The sequence below is a fragment of the Haemaphysalis longicornis genome, unplaced genomic scaffold, assembly GCF_048455015.1.
Source record: "Haemaphysalis longicornis isolate Haplotype H1 unplaced genomic scaffold, Haemaphysalis longicornis Haplotype H1 scaffold_11, whole genome shotgun sequence".
NCBI classification, from domain to species: Eukaryota; Metazoa; Arthropoda; class Arachnida; order Ixodida; family Ixodidae; genus Haemaphysalis; species Haemaphysalis longicornis.
This window is the reverse complement of record NW_027526214.1, coordinates 21,580,680-21,588,951: the sequence shown is the minus strand read 5'-3', so window position 1 is coordinate 21,588,951 and position 8,272 is coordinate 21,580,680.

Below are 8,272 nucleotides of genomic sequence, written 5' to 3'. Positions count from 1 at the left end.
GAAAAAAATTCCCTCGCACTTCTTTGAGGAGGAGAGTGTGTAAGTGCGAATGCACGGTTGTTGATTGCGGGATTACGGTGGATATCGTGATCTTAATGAGTAGTCGGGAGATCACACACACGCACACAACTACAAAGAAAGATACATTTATTGTTTACATCCATCAACACTGCCCGTTGACGTCGAGAGGAGGAGGAGAGTAGCGCCTGCCGTTACAGCGAGGGGAGAGGAGGGGAGAGTGGAGAGGAGGAGCGCACCGCCGCCGAGGCCGCCACGGCTGTCCGCGCGCCAGCCCGCCGCTCCCCGCCGCAGCGCCGGCGCCGCGCGCGCCCTCACGCGGCGCCGCTCCGTTGCTAGGCGCGCGCTCCGTCTCCGTTGCTAGGGGAGAGGAGGCGCCCGATAACACCTGTCGCGGAGCGGCGGACGACTGCCGTCGGACGACTGAAGTAGGCTCGACTAAGAAGTGCATTCGCACTTGAAAATGGCCTTAGGGGCACAATATATTTGTTTCGGTAGTGGCTATTGTAGTAAATTACGTAATAGGCCGGAAGGAAGATTGCTCCCCTGCAAGCCTTCGCGCCGTCACCCGACAAGCTGGCTGTGCAAGATCTTTTACAATATGAAATACAAGAGATTTGTACTTTCTCGAGTGCAATGTTCTTTTTGATAGCTGCCTGCCTAGCTGTAGGGCGATGGTATATACCAATGGCAAAGCTCGTCGCCCAAATTCCTACCTGAAAAATGTATTCATCTCTAAACAGTTTCTCGCAATGGTATATTTTTAACTTGAGAAGCCCTATGACACCGCTCTGCGCTAAGGGATATTTGGAAGCCATTTGCAGTCATCGGGCGAAAGGTTAACTTTCTCTCCTTTGTTTGGTGAAGCACATTTTTTTAAAAATAGGTATACTCCAAAAGGCAGCCAGTGTGGTAGATCCTGCATGCTGTGGCGTGCTTCCCAGATGCCGCTAAAGTGCTTTATTTGCAATTGCAAGATTCGCCAGGTTAGCCAAGTGGGGGCCTATTTATTTCAGTTACTTTGCACAAATAGCTTGTGCACCCATATTTTGAAGCGGGATTTTTGTCTGTGACAAGCTCTCCCGATTGAGCCTGTGTTGGTAAACGTGCCTTCAACTAGGATTTTATTGTCGCCAAGGAACCCCTCGACCTCTATTGTAACTGCTGGCGTTGTCAGGTGAAGCTGGGTTTGTTTTTATGGTGACCGGGTGTACATACCGCTTGTGCACTCTTGTTTGGCATCGTGAAATTTTGCCTCCAAAAGCACTCACCCAGAAGGAACTCGTGTGGTAGATCGTGTGGTGTGTGGATGGGCATGTGTGGAGTGGGTCATCGTGTTGAAAGGGCACACGTGGAGTAGGCACGGCGTAAGCGTCGGGAGCAGTGCATTCACTAAGCAACTGTTGTTTTTGTCCAGGCCTTGCTGGTATCAACCGACGAAGCAAGTTCACCCGCTTTGGCCACGCCGTTTGCAATTTTCGGATGTACAATCAGCGACGACCGGGAAACAAGCACGTGCATCAACCTGGACCAAGCTTCGCTACCCTCGAACTAAGGCTTTGTGACGTCAGCAAGTACACCTATAAATGAGAGACCCTTCATATACCGCACCAGTGGGCACGGCACAAGCATCGGGAACCGTGCATTTACTATGCGACTGTTCTTTTTTGTTCATGTTAGTCATTATAATTCAACCCATAGTGATGATCGTTGCTTGGTGATTTTGCCGTGCCCCCATAGATGTGTATGCATTTGTTATGAGTGTTTCTGTGTATGCAAAATTCTTGTGTGCGGAGATGTTGAGGAAAATCATGGACCAACAGTGAAAGAGATGCTTAAAACTGTTTTTAAAGGACAGCAAGATATCGGTTCTGACATGGCTGATATTAATTCTCGACTGGATAAGACAGATTCAGCCATAAAAGCTTTTTGTGCACGATTAGTAGGCGTAGAAGACGCGGTCAAAGAATTACAAGTAAGACATGTGTCGTGGATAAATTAAATGCATCTGTGACTTGTATACCGGGTGGATTCATGTCTCAGCAAGCAAAAATAGTTGACCTCGATGATCGAAGCCGTAGGAGTAATCTTGTTGTATTCGGTATTTCAGAAGAACCCAATGAATCTGAAGCCGTCTTGCGAAATAAAGTCATTACAAATGTCTTCGAGCAAAAATTGGAAGTCAAGTGTGCATCAATTGGTACAATTTATAGAGTAGGAAAACCTTACGAAAAGCGGCCTATATTTTTTTACTTTGAAGACTTTACTGAAAAGGAGGCAGTCTTGAGCAATGCTCAAAAATTGAAAGGAACTAGCATCAGCGTTCAAAATGACTACAGCGCGGAAACGCTGCGAAAAAGAAAACTGCTCCAGGACAGTGTTAAGCAAGATAGGGACACGGGCAGCGAAGTAGTGCTAGTACATAATAAAATTAGCATTGATAAACAACTCTAATATTGGGACGACACTTGTAACTCCCGCAAGGCTATCACGAGGACGAACAACCATATGTCAACAAGATAGCGACTAAAGGAGCATGAACTCGTCTGCTTGTAATTACGCTACGAGCATCGTTATTAAAATAGATAAATTGGAAATTCGTATTGTGTCACATGACCCTCAAATTTGTGTTATAACAGAAACTTGGCTTCATGATCAAATTAGTGACGACGAAGTCGTGCCGCCTGGCTTCAGGCTTTACAGACGCGATAGAGGTTCCCGCGGTGGTGGCGTTGCGGTGATAACTAAAGATAAAATTGAAGTTACGGTTGCTGACCAAGTCTTTGATTATGAAAGTTTGCTTTTAAGGGTGTCGCTGCAGGGAGACACGTTTTTCGTCTCTGCTTTTTACCGACCTCCGAATGCTGATGACTTGTTTTTGAGTAGCCTATGGGACCACCTGCTAAATTCCGGGACAAACACCTAATTATAACAGAAGATTTTACCTTACAATCGATTGATTGCAATATTAGGCAATGTGGGTATTCTGTAGCGACTGACGCTTTAGTTGATATAATGCTTACATTAAATCTTGATCAGAATGTGTAGAGATAACACCCGCCGGATTGGAATTTTGGATCTCCTATTTCTTTCGGAAAAATTTAGCTCGGGAACAGCGCAGGTTGAACCTGGGATTTCAGACCATAGCGTAATTTACTTCTGCTGGTCTAGTTGTACCGAGATGCAAACAGAAAAATATCCTGCAGCGACAGCCAGAGACTATAATAGAGCCGATGACGCAGTTGTAATTCATTATTAGGACAGCATATTGTTGTTACCACCAATAACGTTGAAAGTTTGTGGCAGAAGTTTCATTCTGCAGTTAATTTCTGCATAAACATTTCATTCCATCCAAAAGACTGCAAAAGCACCGTAAAAACGCCTGGATGAATTGGGAAATAATAAAAACCAAAAGAAAGAATAAGCGCACGAGAAAGAAGAACAAAACGTTCACTCCACAATTTATGGTGCTAAAGCGTTATCTGCAAAGTAAAGTTAAGCAAGCGAGAAACAATTTTTTAGGCAACACTATTGCAGAATTCATTAAAAATGACCCTTGAAAGTGGTGGTGCTACCGCAGCCAGAGTAAGAAGGAGATTAAAAAGTCAGGGTAGATGATAAAATTCTGGATGACCCCACTTCTATTGCACACACGTTTAATCAGTACTTTCAATCTGTTTTTTTTTTCAATACATCACGAATATATCCTGCCGAATATTTCTCCTGTAACCGAAAACGAATTTGATATGCCATGTTGCTGAAGCTAGATAATCAGAAGTCCATTGGCCCTGACGGACTGTCAACTGTCTTTTTAAGACGTTACGCACAACAAATTTGAATTTTTTTGACCGCATTGTTTAACTTCTCAATAACGTCTGATGACGTTCCAACTGAGTGGCGAATAGCCCGCGTGGCGCCCGTCGATAAATCCGGTGATCCGCTATTTCCTAAACATTACCGTCCTTTCTTTGTAACTAGTTCCTGTTGCAAGCTTTTGGAACACGTAGTCGTGACGTTTATTCAGGGTTTCGTTACTAAAAACGATATCCCCCCCCATCAGCACGGCTTTTGAAGGGGCCTATCTACAGCCACGCAACTTATTTCGATGGTACACAAGATACCAAGTGTACTTGATCAGTACGGTCAACTTGACGTTCCGTTTTTAGACTTATCGAAAGCCTTCGATGAGTGCCTCATGGAAAACTATTGTATAAATTAGAGTTTATAGGGTTACCTTTGTACATATTTCGGTGGATATCCTCGCATTTAGCCGATAGAAAACAGTTTGTAGAAAGTGATCATTGTTCCTCTGGTGTACTTTTTTGACGTGGGGCATTCCACAAAGGAGTGTTTAGGTCCGCTGCTGTGTCTTCTTTATGTAAATGCTTTGGTGGATGTAGTGCCTCATGATGTATCCTTAAGTATGTTTGCGGATGACTGTGCTGTTTCTAAAGAAATATCATCCGCAAATGATCATTTCCTGTTCCAAAAAACTGTCTTCGCAACTGATGATTGGTGAATGCGTTGGGGTATGGGCCTGAATACAGACAAAACTGTACTTTTACGGGTCACAAGGAATAGATGTCCTAGTTTTTTTTCTTATATGCTACATCAACCGCCTGTATTAAAGTTTCCCAATATGAGTATCTAGGTGTGACTCTTACGAGGAAGCTTACTTGGTCAGAGCCTATATTGGATATTTCTTCATCAGGCCTGCGCAAGCAATGGCTCCTTAAAAAAAACTTCAAATTTCTCCAGTTAGTAATAAGATGTTAGCCTACAATACATGCGTTCGGTCAAAACTGGAGTATGCTGCTGAAGTATGGAATCTCCATTTTAAGACGGACGTTCTGCAGCTTGAAAGAGTTCAACGAAAGGCAATAGGATTTATTTTGAGTAAATATAAAAGGCATGATTCACTATTCTTGTTGTTGCAGAAGTACAACGTATTGGCTCTGGAGACTCGCCGGAAAGTTAGTCGTCTTGGGTTGCGTCAAAACTGTCTCGTAAGGAAAACTAATTTATTACTTCCTACTTGTGTAAAACCTTTAACTTAACGGACAACTAGACATAACCATGAATACTCATTATCGCCAATTTTCGCCAGAACTGACACTCATAAGTACACCTTTTTCCCCTGAACTGTGTCTGAATGTAATTCTTTGCCACGAGAAGTTTTTGAATCTGCTGATTTTATGAAAGAGCTTGAGTCCCACTTTGTAAATTTTGTTTGTTGAACGTTGCTTTATTCTTCGTGTTGTCTTGATTGTTGTTACTGAACTCCATTATACTGTATGTATACTGTGTTGCCCCTCCTGGCAGTTCCAATATACTAGCCTGCAGTATCGTTAAATAAATGATTAAATAAAGATTGCTTCCACTGTGGGATTCTTCTGATGTCGATTACCCTGTTATGCTATAGTGTGGACGCACGCGTAATTACATAAAATGAAGGTTTGCTAGTTTGTGTCTGCGGTCATACGAATGGATTGTGCGGCGTCTTTCAGCCCGAGATTTTCGTAACTGATTTTCCACGAAATTTATTTATTTATTCATTTACCCTAAAGGCCTTTACGGGCGTTACATAGTGGTCGCAATGAAAAAAAGAACACATTGCAACATTAAAAACAGCAACACCGAAAAAAATGCGAATACAAATACATTCATGTCGAAATGCATAGTTTCAAAAAAAGGGTACACAAAAGGCGCACAACAGTTATCCAATTCCTAAAATGCGAGGGTTAAAAAATGAACCAGGTTCAAATTAATACAAACATCGAACATTGAACCAATCTAAGAGGTTAAAAAATGACACAAACACTGAAAAATGATTTAAACATTGAGGAATAACTGCAACAACTTTATAAGTGAGCCGTGATTACTAAGGGTGACGATGTTACGTGGGAGCTCATTACAGGGACGATTAGCAAGTAAGAGTGGCGAAAAGAAAATTAGGTTGGTACGCGCGAATATTGGTGGAACTTTGAATGCACGATCTAAACGGGAAAAAACGCGACCAGCGGGTCTTATGTGCGAGGCAGCGAAAGAAGACTGACTGTGGTATAGCCTATGAAAAACCGATAAAAGACTATAAAGCCGGCGTTGTTGTAGAGGTGGTAAGTTCAGGGATTGTTTCATTTCTGTTATACTTGATGTTCGTGAGTAGTTCCTGAGAATGAATCGGGCAGCTTTATTTTGGAGTGCCTCAAGTTTATTTACGAGATACGACTGATGGGGGTTCGAGATTAGCGCTGCATATTCAATCTTTGATCGAACAAGTGTTTGGTAGGCCAGAAGCTTTGTGGATGTGTTAGCTGAATGCAGATTGCGCCTAATGAATCCGAGTGATTTAGAAGCTTTGCTGGTTATTGTATTGATATGGTGATTCCAGGTTAGATCAGACGTTATGTGGACCCCCAAGTATTTTACCATGGTTACAGTTTGTACAGCCATACTTTTGAGAAACTAGTGACGGGGCTCAGACGCGCTAGTTTTGGTAAATGTTATGGCGTTAGTTTTGGGCGTATTTACTTCCATCTGGCAATCCCTACTCCATTTCGTCAGTTGATTAAGGTCTGCTTGCAAGGATAAGAAATCTTGGGGTTTTTTTTTTGCTTTTAAATGACGCAGTCATCCGCAAATATTCGGATAGTAGAAGAAATAATATTGTTAATGTCATTAATATATATTAAAAATTAGATAGGACCCAAGACTGAGCCCTGTGGAACACCGGAGGTTACTTGAGCTAAAGAGGAGGAATGATCATTAATGGTTACTGACTGAAACCGATGGGTTAGGAAGTTCTTAATCCACCTGTTAATCTTATGGTTGATATATTAGCAGATTTTTTTTCTATTAGACGGATGTGAGGGACTTTGCCGAAGGCCTTGGCGAAATCTGTGAATATAGAATCTATATGTGAGGACGAATGTACTGCATTATGGAGATCGGTCATTAATTCGAATAACTGAGTTTCCCAAGAACGGCCTCTCAAAAAATCGTGTTTATTAGAAAAAAAGAAGCTCTGTTTTGGTAGGTAGCTCATTACGGCAGATGATATTATGTGTTCTAGAAGTTTGCAAACTATGCTGGTTAAGGAAATTGGTCTGTAGCTAAGAGGCACAGATGGGTCGCCTGACTTGAAGATGGGGATAACACGGGCAATTCTCCAAGCAAACGGTACGCATCCTGTGTCTATCGATTGCTGAAATAAAGCAGCTAAAATCGGGGATATGACCACTTTGGTCATTTTTAATAGTTTGGGGCATATTTCATCGGGGCCTGGTGAAGAGCTGGTCGGAAGTCTATCAATGGCTGCAGCAATACCCTCCTGAGTGATAAGCAAGCCATCCATTGCTGAATTTAGACTGTAAAATAAGAGTGGCTGGTAATGAGCTTTCTTTTGTAAACACAGAACAAAAAACACAATTGAATTCCTTTGCAGCCTCTGATGACGAAAGGTCTGTACCATTTTTAGACAATGATATGGACGATGATGATGAGTACTTTGGATTTATTACATTCCAAAATTTTCTCGTGTTGGTCTGCAGTAGGTTTGTTATATCATTGTTGAAACATTTTTCCTTGGCGGCCTCGATTTCTGCTTCGCACAGTTTAGAGTGTTCTTTGTAGCTCTTCCAGTCATCGGCTGAATCAGATCGTCTGGCATATGAATAAAGTCGCTTTTTCTTATTGATGCAGTGTTTAACGACGGTCATAAACCACGCGATTTGCGTCGATGACGTGATACTGATTCTTGGAACGTATTTTTCTTTCAGTACCAGAAGCGTATCGCGAACAATTTGCCAGTTTTTTATTAAATTTCTGAGAGCAAAGGAAGTGAAGAACTGCGCGGAAAATGACAAGAATTCCGTTTTTATCATGGCGCGGTTCGCGCGGCTGTAATCAAAAATTGTTTTTGTTTTATTCTCGGTTTTGGAGCTTTCTAATGTTACCTCAGAATGCACTACGTTGTGATCGCTGATGTTATCTAAAACATGTACGAGCATATTGCTTCGATCTGTGGTCAGCACAAGATCTAGAATTCTGTCGACACCTGTAGGAAATCTGACCATTTGACTCAAACTAAAGACAGACAACACATCGAGAAATTCTTGACATTCATGCCGTTTTGTGCTGCCGTGTGGTATGCCTGACCGCCAATCAATCCCTGGGTAATTGAAGTCTCCAGCAAAAATTATTGGGTATTTTGGGTACTTGTTTTGTATAAAGCACAGTGATTCGTTTAAGTGCT